Raw genomic sequence first — 18,627 nt, forward strand, 5'->3', positions numbered from 1 at the left:
AAGCATAACTTCTGTTGTAAAGTCATCTGAATTCCAATCAAAATCAGCGAGTTGTCTAAAAGGAATCCCGTAGGAATGACATAGCCAGCTGTAATCAGTATTTGGCCTAAAAGTTTTGATGTAGGTTGTGGAGGGAGATTTAAGACAAAGGATCCAAGCATTCCTCTGGCCCATAGTCTTCTTTTCCACTACAGAGAAATCAACTCAATTTACATTAGGTGAGATCACCACTGCTCGTGTTGTATCTTCTGATGCACATCCTTCATTCTGTTAAAAGGCGTTCAGGCAGTATAACACCTTGCTGGAAATGGCAGACCATTACTAGACTCAGCATAAGGTTGTAGACATTTTTACTTAAATAAAGTTTTCTTTCTTCAGTGAAAAGAGTATGAAGACTCAGGGTTCTACTAATAATGATAGAACAGTCCTCATTACTGTAAAATATCACAAAAGCAACAATTAATGTTTTTTCAGAACTCAATGCTTTGCAATCGTAAAGACTAAAATATCATCCAAGTATCACAAAGAATTTAAGAAATATGAAGGTGGCATTGAAAAAGTGATTTTAGCTCACATAGCTCTGCACCATTATTACTGGATTTACCTTGTATCACAATTTACACATCTGTATAAGCCTATGAGAACAGGGCTATTAAAAAAATACTAAGAAAAACCAGTTTGTAAGTTTGTTTTACTGACAGAGAACAGAGAGGTGCTCAACAGACAACCTAGGTTTTCAGTAATTACTGAAGTCACCATATGCACACACACATCCACATCACTCAAATCTCATTGCTTTTTTATTTTCATAGGTCATATCTTGACTCAGTTGTAACCACTACACATGGTCAGAAGATCAAGCAGAACAAGTTCAGCAGACTGGCGAACCAAAATAGAGTCAGTATTAAATACACATCACTGGCATATAGCACTCAGGCATACAAGAATAGCACAAATACTTGCTCTGTATAGACTTTCATATGACAAGTCTTGCTAGTCTGGAACCCAGTAATCAAAGCAGTTTAATGTATAGTTTCTTATTATACACAAGCTGCAAAAGATACTTAATTTTACTGAAAACCCACCCAGACCACAGTCACTTCCTACTCTTATCTTTGCATTGAAGCTCGCTCTTCATCCATCCACCCTCGTGTTTACCTTTTAGTACATGATCAATGATTATTTTCATATTTTAAGGAGAAATAACAATACTAGAACAGATGGCATTTTGTGATTATCAAGTTACTTTTGAGAACAACTGCACTCCATGCATCCTTTACAGTAGGGTCTAATATGTCATTTTCACTCAAAAATTATTGTTTCCCTACATCCAAGTGTTCTCTTGTGATATGCTTCCTATGATAAACATAAAACACAGCCCCCTCTGTCCCTTGAAACGGTACCTGTGCAGTCAGTGTAAAACAAGCGTGTGTGAGCATTACTAGCTAATCTGCTTTTTAACTAAATGAAAATGCATCTGTATACTTTAAAAGCTTGACTACACCACTCCAACACCCATCAGTTATTCAGAAAACTCAATCATTTCAGTGCTTCTACTGTAAAGGACAGCAATGCAGCTGCCAGTTACCTTATATGCTGAATCACTCCTAGAAATTATATTTCCCATGGATTCTCTCCTGGGAGCAAATGCAAACACAGATTAACTCCAACTAGAGAATACTGTCACTACAATTAATTTCGATTCTTTCACAAATAATGGTCTTTAGAGACACCTGAATCTATCTGAACCACGACAGAGCCTCTCATTAAATATAAAGCTATTATTCAGAAAAATCACAAATAGGTATGCAGTATCACAAGTTCCCTCTTAACAAGTCTGGTTTATAGAAAAGGTGGATAATGAGAACAAATTATAAACAAATAATAAAATGTGCAATGGGTATATGTGAACATGTAAGTGCATATGCTCAATACAGAAATCATGTACTGTAACTCATATAAAAATGACATTTTAAACAGCAAACAAATTATTTGGAAGTGCAGTTCTCTAAGATAGTCCTTGAGAGCACTGTTTTCTGAATGCAGTTTAAAATTTGGGTTTGGGGTTACAAATCAGTTAGAGCTTTTTATATAACCTTTTTGACAAGCAAGTTTTCTGCCTTCCATGTTGCCATTCTAAAACAGGAACAAATGAAGATGATAGTACAGTTTAAAAGCTATTTATTCACTTTACAAGACTTAACTAAAAATGCACTTGAGGAATTATTTTAATTTTCAGTAGAGATTTAAGATCTGGTCACTGTATTTTAAAGTTCTTTCAAAAGGATACCTACAAATCCAATTGTACTTCAATACATATATACTAGGTATTTATTATTTATGCATACAAAACCACATGTTTATTTATATATAAATATATACATACATCTAGAACACCCCACTCTCCTACTTCTGTGGACCTCAAATTATTTTAAATTAGTTCAGTACTGAGGTTCAAAGGTTCAGACATCCATCTAGTTCAAAACTTAGATAATTAGTTGGACCAGAGCTGAAGATAGGGATCACAATCAAGACAGAGGTTAAAGAGTCACTGAATATGGTAACTGGTCACAAACGCATTCAAAACCTACAGCAGAAGGAAGGAAAAAAGCTGCTCTAAATTACCATCCCCCAAAAATCAACCTCCACTGCACTTGGATGGAGGGGTAGGAGTGCAATTACAACCACTGGAAAAACAGAAGTGTTCCCCTTCCCTAATTCCAGTTGTTCACAGTAGGTACCCGAACATCATTAAAGCAATGAGTTACAGCGCAAGACTGTCACTGTTGAGTTACCATTCAGACTGTTTCCAACCCACGTAGTTACACTTTTAACTGGTGTGGTGAGAGGTTATGAAATGTTGCTCTTCCTGATAAGCCCTCTCCCCATGTAACAGGAAGCCTTACAAAAGACATCATACTTATATGTATTAACATTGCACCATATTTACATATATTAAAACATGTCCAAACATCCTTCTCGCTGTCCAGTATTTCTGTGTGTGTCAACATCTCCCAAATAAAGCCACAACATACCCCTTCCTCTACAACCTGGTCATTTATTCATGTTACATCCTGGTTTCAAAGCTCATCGACACTACACCACCAGGAACAATAAGCAAAGACTTAATTTCACACCTAAAAATATTCTGCACCAGCTCAAATTACAGCATCAGTATTATTTTAATTATCTTGGGTATCTCTAAGATGTTTGAAGAAGGTATAACAAAAATCTGTGTGTAGCACATTTAATTCTGATAAAAGTTTTTATTTTGCAGCAAATCCGTTTGTGCTGCTGCAAAAATAGATAAGTTCTTCCTTCAGTTAATGAAAACTGTGATTTTGAAATTTCATGTTTGTTTATCTAACTAGATCCATAGAAATCTCAGACCACAAAGGATACCATTTTGAAAATAAGTGTAAATTTGTAAGATTATACTAAAACCTTCTAAGAGACAAGTTACATATTTGCTCACCCCCTTCCCGGGGTTTTTAAACAACTTAGACAAGTAGAGAAGGAGTGCCTTAATTGCTGCACTGAAAATGAGTCATTGTGCAAGCAGCTACAACCTGGAAAACACTCTCCAAATTGATGTATAACTCACAGGACTTTTCTGCCAACTCATTTAAGATTTTTATTTTGACAATTATTTTTTTCATAAACCAATGTTTATAATCAGTCCCATGATTTCCAAACATGCCAAAGTTTTCTGATCTTGCATTCTCATGTACAGATGCATTATACAGCTTGTCCACAAAAACTGAACAAGGGTAAAGTCAGAGATCTCAGTTTCCAGGGTATCGGTCGAAGACGCAATCCAAATTTGTTTAAACGTCTCAAATTACTATCTATACACAAGTACCTGCATATAAATAGTAAAGACTAAACTTTTATTGATGGAAGTTCTCCTTGCTTCGTTCCTCTTCTTTAAGCAGTTATTTCCCAATAAAAGGAGAAAACATACGCTGTGGCAGGAATTACACTCTATTTTTTTTCATTCAAGCCAGTTGATTGGCTGAAATGTTCAATCACAGCAACATGGTAAAGTTGCAGTCATCGTGCTTGTAAGCTAGAAACTGGATAAAACTGTTTAACTACTCACAGTTCCAGGCAGCTACTGCTACCCCATTCCTCTGTTGTACATAGCTTTGTTTTGTATCCATCTCCAACAGCCACGCACCATTGCAAGGGACATGCCCTGCCAGCAACTCTGCTGGGAGAATTAGGATGCTTCCACATGAATTTTTTACTTCCTTGCTCCACTAGCAAAACATCTTTCCATGGTTATTGCAACAGTCCACCCACACAGACAATCTGATTTGTGAGACAGGACCAATCCAGTTACTAAAGACTTTGGAAACCTGGCATTTCAAAACATTTCATTAAGCCAACTTCTGCCATCATTATAACAGCACTAACGGACTGATACAAAGGGAGGAGTTGTAGTACAACCGATTCCACAGATCAGCTTCAGCTTGCCTCCTCCCCCTTCCCACTGACTGGAGGGAGGTGAAGAGCATATCTAAGCTCTCTACTGAAATACTTAATGTTTTCTATTGAAGCATTAAAAGTCAGAAACTCAGTTCTTCATATTCTTAATGCTTTTCCTTACCAGCCTGGCTCCTTATAAAGGGAATTGTCCAGGTGCTTCAAAATGCAATGAAGCCATCTTTGCAAAGGTTTGTGTTCAGCCCTGTAACTCACCTCTTCGCTGCACAGTGCCTCAGTAAGTATACCTAAATCTGTCAGCTACTGTAATATCTGTAACTCCACTACTGGTTAAGTCTTAACTACCATATCTTTATCATAGTACCTACTGGCTCGATGCTCTGCACACTATTTTAATGTGCAACATATTCAGAAGAGCAACACAATTGCATTTCCATGTTGAAACCATAGGGGGGTGGGGAAAGATTCATTTAATCATAAACTACTCTATTAATCTGCAACTAGTGGCTGAATTCTTCTCTAATTGTATAGCAAAGTCAATACCCACAGTGGAAGAACCCAGAGAGACATGAATCTATTCACCATGATAAAAACATCTACAGGCTCAAACAAAAGAATGAAAACCCAAGAAGGTCACAACTCTGCACACTTGCCCTTCAGGCACAGAATGTACCTTTTTGTCAAACAGTATGAATACGAACAAAAGGACAAAGGCACAAACCATCTTAACCAAATGCTCAGTTTGGTTCTTGACAAGTTTTTCCTGCAAGTTTAAGCTGCAGAAAATTATTTGATGTCATGCCGTGATGCTGGCACACAGTACCATCAGACAACGTTGCAATGTGTCAGAGAATATGGTCAAAAAAAGCAAATATGGAAACATATTTGTCTAAGCTTTCTATGTTGTACAGATAGATAAATTTCAGTCTCTTGCCAGAGAGATCACAAGCAAAAAGAAGTATTTCTGTTTCATCAGTATTTGCTAACGTGAAGAGAAGCACACAAAAATTACAAATGCAACTGCTGTTCCTGATTAAATGTTTCCTTTGTTTTCTATCTACCACAAACTTGAAGACCAAAGCAATAAATCACAGACAGCTCTCTTGCGTTCACAGTCGTAACAGAATTGCACAGATACTTTGGAGAAAATAACAAAGATAGCACTATTTTATTTGTTCCTCAGTACAATTTCTGAAGTTTTGACTTACGGAAGTATTTCAAGGTCTCTTCTATTTGCTCAGTTGTTAAGTCAATATTCACATCAGGAGAAATGAGAGGTGTATGAAGCCAGTCGTCGTGGTCATAACCATAGATTGTATCTGCTCTTAGCTTATAATGAGGCAGCTGCTCTTCCAGTAGACTGATGATTTCAACTTCAGGAAGATTGGTACTATTGCACACATCTGTACGAGAAAGATGACAATCTCTGTTAGTTACCTTAAATTGAGTACCATACATACAAGCTAGAAAGATGTCAGTTTGTTTTGATATCGCCAAGCTTCTTCTACACGTAAAGAACAGCTAGACGCTAATCTGTTTAGAAGTTACAACTAGTACAAATTATCCCCAAATAAAATATTTACTAGCAGAAAATACAAAGGCACGCTCTCAGGGACAAAAAAGCCCAACCTCTAGAAGAAGGGACTCTTCTATTGAAGAAGAGGGCTGCGGAGGGGAGCAGATGGGCAGGGGGAGAGTAAAGAGCAAGTGAGCATTGACCAAGACAGGGTAATTACAACCGGGGTGTGGATAAAGAATTAGTGCATATAGGGATTTTCATTTTTCATGTTCTACTTCACATATTTTTAGCTTGCAAGCTTTACATACCTCCTTAACTTGGTCTTTGACCATAGTTCAGTACCACTATTTTTTTTGCCTTTGCTACTGGCAGATTTTTCTCAAGAAAAATCCCGGATTGCAATAGCAAACAGGGTCACTGTTCACACCTAAGATGCACTGGTAAAGTTGGCTGCAAGAACTTTTAGGGCACCTTTTGACACTATCTCAACCTGTATTTTGTGACATCAGTCCCTTGTGTTCACAAGTATATCAAGTTTGCACACAGTTTTAAAAACAGATACCAACAACCATCAACAACTGCAAATATGATGCAATTAAAGTTAGAGATTGAAATTCAGGACAAGAGGCAGCCGAGAAGTTTTAACACTAAAACTCCAACATAAAAACTTCTACAGCATGAGGATGGTCAAACATGGGAACAGGGGTGCAGAGAGGCTAGGAAATTTGCCATCTTTGGAAAGACTAACTACTCATCTACATGAGGCCACGAGCACTCTCTTTAAAAGACCTGATCTAAGTCAGAACAGATAACCTCCAGAGGTATCTTCCAACCTATATTATTCCATAATGAAAAATTTTGTGTGTCTGTCTCTGTGTCAATACCCAAAAAAGGCATGATAATTTTAAATATACATCTTAATCACCATATAAAATTAACTACAGTGTCTTACTAAATAACTATTAAGAAACAGAGCAACACGTGGTTCATTTTCCATCAATACTTAGTGCATCAATCTACCCATTTCCATGCCAGGACAGAAAGAAAAGAACACCACTACCCACCCTCACCCACCCCTTAAAATAAGAAAGAGCTATCTAAGCCTATTTTGGAAGGGCAAGCACTGAGGAAGGCTGCTCACATGCTGTGCAATGCAGCTCCATCTTTAACCAGTGCCCTAACTCTTGCACCTGTTGCTACAACTCACACCACAGTAACAAAGACCATGAAGGCCCTGAGTGCACCCGTTGGCCTTTATTGCTCTGACCAGGCTTGTCAGGACCCCACGCAGCACCCTCTGCCCAGTGGCCCAGGTGCCCCATTTAAACCCAAGCCCCCCTGTCTTCCCCTGTGCAGCACTGCTGGGGAGGTCTGTGCCCAGCTCTATCCCCCACTGAGACCGACTCACTGCCTGGATTGACTACAGACCAGCTCGGTACCTGACATTTGCCTGATGATCACCAGAGAGTCAGTTTACTCAGGAACAAAAGAGACTGGGCTCTGCCAACAAGGATCCTGCCCTTCCCTCCCCGTGGTCACACGCAGCTGCCGGCAAGGCGGTAAGGCAGCCCTGCTCTTGCTGTTCCCGGACAACGACACCTATTTTCCTAAGGGAGAAACTCATTATCACAGGACTGATGTACACTTGCAAGTGAAACTCACCTCTGTCAGGGGAGGAGGAGGAGAGGGGAATGGGGAAGTAACACATACTTTTCTATAAGCCACCAATTACCTCTTCTTTTTTAATCTTCCTAATCCAGAAATCGCATTGTCATAAGCATCATCCCAAGCACTAAAGACAGCAAGAATGTTACTATTCTATCAGACAACAGGGCAGCAGATACAAAGATGAACTCATACTGCTCATCTCCTGCCTATACCCTTTATTGATTAAAACTAAAATTCATCTGGGAAAGTTGCATCATACCTTATGACTCAAGGAGTCTGCTATTACCTATCAGAAAATATTCTCCTCTGCTTTCATCCTGGCCATCCTGCTAACTTGTACATCTCTAAGTGTTCTCCAAACATCACTGAAGAAGTGGATGTGCAAAAGTCAGTAGGATTAGGTACCCACAATTGCAGCAATGCTATTTTTATGGAGTCCATGCAATACGAGTGTCAGCCTGCACACATCATTTTAAAAAGTCCTTGCAGCCCCCTTGGAGAATTACTAGCTTACACAGAGAAATAAGACCCATTTCTCAGGTTTTAAAAGCCAAGAGCAAACCTCTAACTACAAACCTTTCTTCCTCCCTGGCTATCTTTTTAAATGCTGACAAAACCCATCTGAGTTGCCTGCAACCATCTGAGTTCAGAAAAGCCAGCTGATCTTCTAAACAACACCCACTGATGTCAGCTAAACAAGAAGAGACATTTGTGTGCACGCATACACAAATATATATATTTTAAAACATATTTATCTCTAGATTACCTAATTGCTCTCACTGTCAAGAATATTGGGTTGTTTTTTCATTGAGGTTGTTGGCGTGTGTGCACATGTCTGAAATGTTATTTGTTCTCCTCTTGTGAAAAACTGGTAAGAGTCTACACAGCCTAACTGAAGTGGTCTTCTTGGAAACAAGGAAATAAAAAACTTGAGAAAGTCCAAACCTTTAGTGTCTTTCTGCTTTTAATTAGTATTTCAAAAGAATTTAACTGACTTTACAGATGAAAAGAGAAAGTTGCAGGCAAGTAAATTTGTGCACAGAAGCAAACTGGTTTGCTGTATCACGAAAAGTAACAAAAAATGGAATGCAAAAGAAGTTACCAATAAAATTTGAGGAGGAAAGAAAACCATACATGCACACACACAAAGGAAACCCATACAGTTTTATTGTGGAGAAGAAATCCACTGGAACATAAAGGACAGAAAGCAAAGAAATAAAAATTAACATGGAATACAAGTCAACCAAGACAATTTTTCTACTTTACCATATAATAAATTCTGAGTGTTTGTGAGCAATTCAAAAGGCCTAACAACTGGAAAAGATATTAACGAGTAACTGGAAAGGCAACTCATTATGACGCTATTGTCATTAACTTCTATTGCAATTTTAAAATCAGTATACCAACAGGAAATAGGAGCAGGGTCTGATGTAATTGCCTATTTGGAAAAACAGGACACTGATTACACTTGTGTGTGACTAAACCTTAGCTCACCATTTAAATCACAGCAATATTCTCAGTACAATTACACAGCCTTCCCCTTCACTTTTCCTCCCTTACTTTTTCTGAGGCGCAGGCACTTGTTATGAGAAGGTACGCAGATTAATGCCATCCCTGATCCCAAAATACCAGTCTTATTTTCATAAAGACCCTGACTGTGCTTCTAGATACTTTTTATTACTATTTCTGATTAAAACTGCAAAACAACTAAGATAAATAACTTCTCTACTAAGAACATCTAAGGCATCATTTGTGGTTTATGATTAAGTTATCCGATGTCCAACAAACAAAACTGTTGCACTTCCTCTTGTCCTAAGTGGTACCTTCATTTTACTGAGTTAAATATAACTTAAGCTTAAGACTATAAGCTTAAGACAATTAATTGAAGATTAACGAGAAGTGATACAACAAAATACAATTGACATATCCTTGTAAGTTGCTTTGTTAAGGATTTTGTTCTTTGTAGCCTAAGCAATTTTAAACTTGCAGTTTTCTGGACATCCTTAGCAAACAGGAACTTCTACAAGCAAATTGCAACTAACTTAAATAGCTAAATGAATTATGAACTCATGATTCTTGCTAAAGCGTGGGTCATTCCAGGTTCCACTTCTGAACGAAAAGTTAAGAAGAAAGATTTGCTAATGTTCTTTCATAGTGCAGAACTCTGCAGCTTTCACCACTGTATAGAAATAATTATATATAAACAAGAAAAAATTGGTAATTTTTTTCCACATTTTTTTTTGCGAGTAACACATTCCACTGCTTTGCTGTCTTCTCAGCTTACATGCAGCACATGCACAAACACCCCACCTCACCTATTCCAGTGCAAAAATATATTTCTCTATGCCCTTGTTCCTCCAGAAATAAAGTTAGTCGGTCTGCTTTGCAGGATTTTTTTACATTATTTTTCCTCATCCTCGCTATGTTTTCTAAATGAGATGTTCAAATAATCCAGTTCTTTGAAAGACTTCTGTGCTGATTATTTTGTGGCTTCAGATTGTAATCTTCTTTTTCAGTAAAGATGACAAAACTGGTCAGAACACTTCAGCTGAGTGTCCTGGATTTTTCTATTCCTATCTCAATAGTTAGTCATGGAATACTTATTAGCTAGTTCCATGTCTTTTCATACATTGGCATTTGACTGATTGGCATATTTTCACTTCTCTGGACTTCAATTTTTCCGCCACCTCCTGCCCAACTTAAAGACAGCCACTAAAGTTTCACTGGTTGTTTCAGGTTGCTTACATTTCCTTAGAGGAATTTTTATTAGACTTGCTGATCTGGATACCTTAGACTATTTTGTCAGTTCGCTTTCTCCAGAAGCCAACACCTCTATCCATACAAAATGCCCTAAGTAGAGTAAATTAACTTTTCATTGTGGAGATGGAAGCGAGGGTAATTTTTTAATATTTTTTTTATTTATTTTTGGGGTGGGAAGAGGCATAGTTTTTAGGACAACCACATGATGATAACAGCTTATTTTTGGTGTACACTTACACCACTCCTCTGCTGACAAGTGAGCAAGGTGCTGATCAAACAGAAAATGGAGTGAAAGGTCTAAAACAAGAGGAGCTGATTGTACTGAAAGGGCACCTCAAGGACTGCCAGTCCCCCTCTGTGCACATAACATCACACAGATCATGTGGCATTGTGTAGGGTGCTGCCACCCACTGCCGTTTTCATCCTGCACTCATGCAGCCGTGCAATACATTAGGTCACTTCCCATACAGTGTTAAATATACATTTAGCTGTCATGCTGTTTGGATGGGTAGAACTATGCCAGCACCTCACGACCCAGCAATTCAGCCTCGATTGAACTAATGTCAACTCAAGCGAAGTTCAACATGAACCACAGGCAGCCACATTTGAAGATCACATTCCAAACAACATGGTCACCTAGAGCAGCTCACCTCTGAAACTCCATTTCCTACCAGGCTTGTGTGTCTCACTTGTTTTCAGCTATGGCTGAATAGCCATATCCGAGTGTCAAAATTAAACCTAGCTGGATCAATAAAGGACCACCTATTCAATTTCAGCATCAACTTCACATAAAAAGTAGCGACAAATTCAGAAAAAAAGAAAAAGAGGAAGAGGGACGACAAGCAAAAGAAAATCCCTACAATGTACACAAAAAACATACACAGAGAAAAGAAACTCTACAAATCTAAACTCCTGGTATCTGCAGGAGTTTTTAGAAACACAATACAACACAGCTTATCAGTACAGTCATTGCATGGACATAAAATATTTAGTTTCGTTCTCTCCAAATTCCGGTCCTAACCAAGCTCGATCTTTATGGTTTTATCGGTTTGTTTCCAAGCACGGGGTCCCCTTTCAAGGTTAAAACCTGCTGGCAGCGGATGCTGCCACCTGGCGCAAGAAGCGCCTTATTACCCGAGACCCTAAACCCAAACGGCATCGGCAGCCCGCTTCTCCTTCACAGCCCCTTGCTGCAAAAGGAGCAGAACAATATCTCATCGACTCAACCCTGCCATGCACCACGTTAGGGTCAGGCTTGTGCTCAAGACGGGCCAGGCCAGAACACACAAGTCAAGTCAAGACAAGGAAGATCACAAGATAACTACCCAGAGACAGCGTCATTCTCAGAGTACCGTGTGCCAGAGTCACGGCCCGGACGGAGGCCAACACCTTGCAAATGGCTCAAAGCAGCTGTGCTACCCTGAAGAGCCTCCTCTGAGAAAAGGGAAACAAACCACTGCTGCACAGAAGCGGTGTGTTCAGCACAACTATGCTCCAGGTGTGACCATGGGCAACTGCCAGGCTGCTCAGCAACTCTCAAAGCACAAGCTTTGGTGATCAGGTTGTGTCACCCACCCGCACTGACCATCTTCCAGGAGACTCCACTGCACCACCACCCAGCAGCTGGTGCTCAGCCTGCCCCTTCCTAGTGTGGGCTAAATAACCCTCTCCTTAAAAAAGCAAACCAAACCGGTCTCTGTTGTCACTCTTGGGCAAATTCTTTCATTTCCCGTAACAGAATTAAGGCATCATAATGTGTCCCAACCTTTTGAGGCAGTTGAGGAAACAGAAGTAGGTAAGAGCACAGTAACAAAAATAGATGAGAGAAACAAAGAAACTCTCTGAGTAAAGGAGGAATGAAGAAGTCTACTACTCCATGAAGCCACCTATTCCTCGCTGTCTGCTTTTCAGCTCCGTCCCATTTCCCACACACGTATTACACTTAGCCTTGACATATAGCTCTCTGAAGTTTAAAACAGAGAGACATGGGGGGAAAAAAACCTTCAAAAACGGCTGGTCAATACATAACAATTTATATCGGGGGGAAAAAAGCACACAGTACCTGAAAGGATCAATTCCAGTGCTGGCTCCCTACTACTTAAGTGAAGGCAAGGTTCTCTGCAGAACAGCCCTGCCACATGGAGGCTAAAGTCCAGCCACATGTAATGCAAGAAATTAGAGTTCATCAGCTTGAGGTTATTCTATGCTAAATATTAGTGAATCTTGACTGATGATTTTTACTTCATGTGATGCATAAACACACTGAGAAAGTCTGAAAGTCTTAAAGACTTAAAGAGACCCTTACTAGAAACCGAGGATCAGCAAGCACTGGACAAATTTTGTATCCCTGTATGAAAAATTACACAAAATTCTGTAGTACATGTACTGTCACACAAGAGCAGGTTTTAAGCAGGAAGTGCCCTGTTTAAAATTCTCAGTGTATTCAGTATCTCCCTCATTTTTAAAATAGTGAAAAAATATGCAACTCCATAATGTGAAAAGTCATCCCATTCCACTGGGCTGAGAAAATTCTGGAAACTCCTTCTGAGAAAAGTCTCCTAACCTAGCTTGGCAAGCAGCCAAGAAACCATGACTACATTAGGTTTTGCCTTTCTCAGCAAACCACAAGCCTAAAGCCTAATCATATTCCAGGGAAGGAAGCAAGAGAGAAGGTCTTTCTCTAAATGCTTTTCCAACAGGTACTTCCTTGCTGTTTGAAGCAGCTCAATAGCCTCATTTTCCCAATGCTTTCTGTCCATTTAGACAATAATGGAGAGGTGTGAACTAGGCATTACCCTTGTGAAGAGATCTACATAAAAATGAAAAGCAAAAGGGTAAATGAGAAGCTTCGAGTCCACAATCCGGCTGCTAGCTAGTCTACTGAACAGAGAAATATAGCCTGTAGTAGTCCATTATCTGAGCTCTCCAGGCCCCCACCCACACACTGGCATTATGTACTAACTGGGGTCCAGAATTACAAGTATTTTTGGAACATTATTTAACAGTTACTCTACACATGTGCCTGCAATAGGCAAAATACCAGAACCCACCATATCCCTATTTAATTTCAGTTCCAGGATGCCCACAATGTGGCTAATTATACTGAAGTCTTACAAATACTACTGCTGAACTCAGGACTGCATATACACAATATGTGTGTTTTAATAAGTGTGTGATCAGCTGGGCAAAAAACTACTTCTAATAAAAGGAAAACTCACCATCCTTTCAACTCACTGACTTGCCCAAAGGGAAAGAGCCTTAGCATCCTACATATCTGAAGTCTCAATGCTGGCTGCAAAGTCAAACTGCTGGAGCAAAAGCTTTTCAACAAGAATGCTGTCTCATACCCTTAAAAATCAAGATTCCGCAAACAGCCCATGGCAACTTCTGTAACTCGACTGGCATGACACAATTTTGGAATTCCAAGTCCTGCCACACCCAAAGTTGTTTAAGCAGTGGTTCTTCTGCCTCTAAACATGGAAAACACTGCACAAAATCCAGTCTTCCATGGGAAAAGAAAAGACGCCATGCTAACCTCGGGTATTCCCATTCTGGGCTGCCACAGCAAGGTTTCAGCTGGCCTCTAACTCAGTACTGCCCCTTGCACGCACAGATCTCAACTGGCCTTCCCACCTTGCGCAGGTGGGGCACCACAGGAAAGGCAGCTAGCTGTGGTCGCCAAGTGGGCACAGTGAATCACGGCAAAGGAATTCTGGATGATAAGTCCAGCCCATGGAGAAGAACGAAGCACTCTAACAGGGATTCTCACCATATTATCTATATAATACCATGTGTCACTTCAGTTGTCTGCCGTTTGATATTTTAATTCATACAAACATGCATTTATAAGAGCAAGGATAGCAGTAGGAAGGAAAAAGACTTCCAAGACTTTGCTTTTCTTCCCCGCACCGACTCCCATCGCCTTTCCTCTGAACAAATCCAGCTTCATTACTGGGAAGAAGTCTCTTCTCCTCAAAAAGTTTTAAAGGATTTATGCAAGGGTGAGAAAGCTGCACAGAACAGAATCACAGTTCTTCCTTTGCTACCAAGTAGAATAGGTATGAAGGATCAGATCATTCAATATTATCCAAAAGAATACTGTTGTGAGGAAAAAATAATTACATTGACCAGGCTGCCAGCTGAAGTGGAAGAAGAAAAAAAAAATGCTGTTCCTTCAGTTCTGCCATACCAGGCACCGGCCAAACCTGTCTGTGGGGTGCACAACCCATGGAACTGTCTTCCCATATAGGTCAGTGGACTCAGCCTACATCTGCATACTTGGGAGAATAAAGCACTGTTTCCACCATGTAACCTTCCTTGGTAGAAAACTACTTAAATTTGGCAGCTGAAAGCATATTGAAGAAATAAGCTGGAAGAAAACTTGGCTTAGTCAAACACACCAAATAAAGACTGGGATAAAGCTGGGAATGTCAAAGCTAACAAAGATCAAACTACTGGGAAGCGTGATTCCAATGTGAGAAATATCATTGTTTACTAGGTTAATGTCTCCCTGCTTTGGTTTCATCCTACACACACATTCCTACTGGGTACAAAAGGTGAGACAGATCTGGGTGATGAGAGACCATTAAACTATTAGACCCCTACTATACATTATTTCATAAATTTAAGTGAGCTTTGCTTCAGTATGGAGACGTTTTTCTTTGTAGATAAATGCAGCCATACTCATGCTTTTATTTTTACGTTAAATAGAAAATAAAAGGAAACTCCACGACCATGGCTATTCTTTTAGAGCAGGAACAAAAGCTATTCATGTGTCAAATGCATGCTGGCAACGCACTGTTCAGCAGCAGAAAGAATAAACACATCCATTAACCATTAGGATCTTCCAGCTTCCAAGACAGACTGAGAACGTCTCAAAAACCCATTGATAAATCACTGAGTACGGAAAACCCTGAAAAGCAATTGTCCTGCCTTTGCTTGTTGTTCAGCCCAGCTACAAAATGTGCTAGCCCCTAAACAATGGATGTCAATGAAGCTTTAGAATCACAACCAAACATAAGAATTAATCCTTGTGTAGCTTGGTTTTTACAGTTGTTGACTTTAAAAGGAATTTTTTTTTGTTTTGGGATGGACACATACATGTGCATTGAGGGAGAAAGGTAAAGCTGCACTCAGCATGTTATGGAGGCAAATTTAAATATGTCAAAATACTTGTATTCCATAATACGCCAATAACCAAATGTAGCTTTTTAGTCTTCCATTACTACTCAAGTGCACCACAATGGGAAAACAAAAAACACCTCCCAAAAAATCTACCAGGTACTTGCCTTCAAGAGTTGTTTCTCCAAAGAACACAGAACACTGACGAACACTTACTGTTCTCACACATCCCTACCTCAAATGAAGTAAATATTTAGCAATGACAAGTGCTTGCCAAAATAAGGGAAAATCTAGAAACAAATTTTAATAAGTCACACTGGATTTCAGTAATTCCTGTGGTTGCTTTCACAGTGACTCTAGAATTGACAGTTTACACTAAAACCCATGTATCCTCCTACTAGGAGGAGGAGTATAAGTAGGTGGGCTGCATAAGGAGCATAGCAGTAGCCCACAACTCTGCTTGGGGAAAAAACAAATAAACAAACCAACCCCACCAAAGCACAAAAACATCACCCTTGAAAGAAAAAAAAAAAAAAGTGTCTGAGATACAGACTAAGAGGTAGTAGCATTAACAGCCTGTCAGAGGAGAGGAATCAGGAAAAAGAACAAGTTGTTGGCAAAGAGCAAGAGCTGGAAAACAACTGACAGGAAGCCAGGGTGGTGGGGAAGGGAGGGGTAGGAGAAGCTGCATGAAGTTGAATGAGAATCCACCAAAAGCCAGCCAGAAAATTCAAACAGATGCAATGGTGCAGCAGGCACAGAGAGTACGATCATTTTGGTAGAGTATGCTAGACAGAACTAAAGTCAGCGCCACAGAACAGTTCCACTCATGCTGAGAGAGTTATCTCATGTTAATAGGATAAGCATTTTTTGCGTGACTTAGAGAAAGAAAGAGTGCTCAGAATTTAGCAATAACTGCTTACAGGAAGGGTCAGGAAAGAAGAGGGAGAAGAGACCAAAACTAGATCCAACTTACAGTATGGGACTAGTGACAGCAACAGCAAAGTAAAAGGACTGAGGTAAGAGCTGACATGCTTGAAGTTTTGCTTAAAGGACAGACTAAGAAAGCTGGGAAAGGAGCAGGCCAGGGTGTGAAAGCGATGGAGATTTTTCAAATATCACAAAGATAAAAACATAAGGGGAATAAAAAACTGACATTCACTACATCCTACATAACAACAACACATACTGACAGCAACCAGTGCAAGACTGGTGTAAGTACCACTGCACACAGCCAATAAAAGCCACGAACTACCACGGTAACACAATCAGCAGATTCAGAAAGGTTTTAAAGTCACGGTCAGGGTCCAACACCAAATAGACACTATAAGAGCTAGGCAGGGATGTAGTGTCTATATCCCTAGTACAACAGTTCTGCTAGATGGGGTACTTATTCTGAGAACATGCTGCTAAGAGTGGCTGAGCACGTACTTTCCATACCCAGCATCTGCTGCTGCTGGAGTCAGAAACACAGTCGTGAACCAGGTGGTCCAACCCAGGAGAGCATTTCTTATGTTCTTTATTTGAATTCCAGCTCCACCAAACACCATCTTAGACCTTTTCTCTCATACCGATGAAACCAAGAAAAACCACAGAAGTATCCCAAAACAGGAGCTGAAAAAGCATAAAGTGCTAGAGCAAGTTTTTGCTGTGTAGGGAACAACCACTAAAAGAGAAAGCTAACCATAACAGAACTCAAAGAGGTTCAGATAGAGAGAAGCAATTCAAAACTGTTATTATTTTATCAATACTTTTGTAACTTAGAGAACAACCACCCAGCCTTTAACAGGTACCAAATACAACCACAGCACCCTGTTCAACTGCCTCAGATTAGCAACTATGCAAGGTCTGATGGTATCTCATGCACCCAAAACAGGACGGCCATGGATACAGTATTTTCCCATCTCCCGCATGACAGGAGTAAAGCATTCTAGTAACAACCTGTATTAGCAAAATCTTAAGGAGTTACGTTGGGGCAGTCATGCTTTGTCAGGCTTGGAACAGAAGGAATCGAAATTCAGCCTTGCGAACAAAAACATGCACCTTGGCGGGGCACACACAGACACGACACATGACCACAGGTGACTGGAATGGAAATTCCACAGGCCCTAGGCATGCCTTGTCAAATCAACTGACTACAGAAAGAAAAAAAAAAAAATGGTCAGAATTACACCAGCTATCTGCAGGATCAGTCAGTCATCAAAACTGCTTGATGTTGCCATGAGGAATGAAGAGTGGTAACAGCTGGTGGAAAGAACAGAAGCTCTGTTTCATATGAGAACACAATTATAGCCTCAGTAACAAGAGAGGCAGAATGAAAATCCAGAGAAAACTTTCTGCACCCAAATGTCTTTGTTGCTAGGAGATTGTGAAAGGCCTGAGAGCAGGAGAAAGTCAGTTTCTCTGGACATTAGGACTACCCACCATTGCAGTAAGTTAGAAGTTACACCCTGCAAGGTCAAAAAATACCAACTCTTCTCAGAGATACCTCCCAGCTGAGAGAAAAAGATTTCATGGCTTGACCCATCCAGTGATGTAACTTTATTTTAAAATAAACAAATCTACTTGTGTTAATTACAAAGTAACATACAGAACAGGTTATGACCACAAAGAATTTCCCAAGAACCCTCAGGAAATTGCTCCTAGCATGACAGCCAGAGAACACACTCTGACGTGCATTTGGAAAGAGTAATTAGTACAATGAACAAATGAATCATGCAAATTAATGAAGGAGCTAGGCAATTTAAATCACAGCCCATTCATTCTCTCCTTTTTCAGAGAAGAATGAAGGAAACCTACATGGCATATTAAGCAGTCAGCTCTTGAATTGCAAAGTATATCATGCCAAAATCATTGGAAATAGCAAGTCTTCAGACATGAGAAAGCAGACTGAAAATTAACTTACTGAAGATGGCCAACAATACTGTTATGCATATTTATAGAGAAACTAAGGGGCAAAAAAACCCAAACCACCGCAAAAAAAAAAACCAACAAAACCAAACACAAAACCACCGACAGCTAAACATCTGTCAAAAGATTAAATCTATACTACAATGGTGTTTCAGGCTTTCACCCCCACTGTACTCTCCATTTCCAAAAGGACAGGATTT

The 18,627-nt window shown here is 39.7% G+C and overlaps 1 protein-coding gene across 3 annotated transcripts in view; it reads right to left on the bottom strand.

Annotated features, from left to right (window-relative positions):
• TRAK1 (trafficking kinesin protein 1) overlaps window positions 1-18,627 on the bottom strand; it is a 140,467-nt gene that overhangs the window by 68,349 nt on the left and 53,491 nt on the right. For all 3 annotated transcript variants that reach the window (XM_040589044.1, XM_040589046.1, XM_040589047.1), the window contains exon 3: window positions 5,658-5,852. The gene's annotated coding sequence lies outside the window, so the exon portion shown is untranslated. The remainder of the gene's footprint in view (window positions 1-5,657; window positions 5,853-18,627) is intronic.

This window comes from Falco naumanni, chromosome 4 (genome assembly GCF_017639655.2).
Source record: "Falco naumanni isolate bFalNau1 chromosome 4, bFalNau1.pat, whole genome shotgun sequence".
Classification (NCBI taxonomy): Eukaryota; Metazoa; Chordata; class Aves; order Falconiformes; family Falconidae; genus Falco; species Falco naumanni.